The sequence below is a fragment of the Gavialis gangeticus genome, unplaced genomic scaffold (assembly GCF_001723915.1).
Source record: "Gavialis gangeticus isolate Ggan-Ray unplaced genomic scaffold, GavGan_comp1, whole genome shotgun sequence".
Lineage (NCBI taxonomy): Eukaryota > Metazoa > Chordata > Crocodylia > Gavialidae > Gavialis > Gavialis gangeticus.
In genome coordinates, this window is record NW_017728981.1 from 784033 (window position 1) to 784879 (window position 847).

The window sequence follows — 847 nt, forward strand, 5'->3', positions numbered from 1 at the left end:
AACATGGGGCTTTGCCAGGGCTGTGTTGTCTGGCAGGGCTTGCCACCACCTCCTTCAAAAGGGCCCCCAGAGCCAGCTCCCAGCAGCAGCTGTCTAAGCTGCTGTGTTATTGGTTAACTATTTGACTGATATAATTAGAGGAGATTAAACAAATTATTTTTTTAAACAATCTTTACATCCCTAGGTCAGTAATCTGCCGCGTAGGGAGTTTTGGGGAGCTGCTGCACGACCCCTTGCCCTCATGGGAGCAGCAGCCCTGGAAGTGCAGGCGCCAGGTCTCCAGGGTGGGGACACCACCACCTAGGTCCAGCTCCGGGATGGCAGAGAGCAGCTCAGCTGGAGAGGAATGCATCACCTCCTGCCGCTGCATCTCGCAGCACTGAACTGTCCCCTCGGGCCGCTCCTGCTTGACCCTTTGCAGTGCTGCCCATGTCAGGGACACTCTGCCTGCACCTGTGGGGACAACATGAGGGACTTCCCCTGCCCGGGGCCGGCTGGGTCCTGCTCCTCCATCATAGCCTGAGGCTGCACCGGGCAGCCAGCTCCATCTCAGTAGCCTGGGCCCGCATGCTCCTGGCTCGAGCACACGCGACAGCATCCGGGCTCCTGCCTGTGGGGTGGTGGTGGGGAGACGATTGGATTTTATCAAGTGATGGGGTGAGGGGCAGACCACGACCCACCACCCCTCAGCCAGCCCCACACCTGGCACTGTGTGGGGGTCCTGCCCTGCCCTGACACAGGGCCCAAAGGTGTGCTGCACCCTGGAACACTCCTCCAGTGCCCACAGCCCCGCCTGGTCCCAGCTGCTGGTGCCCCTCCCAGTGCCCCTCACTCCCTGCCCCTGCCC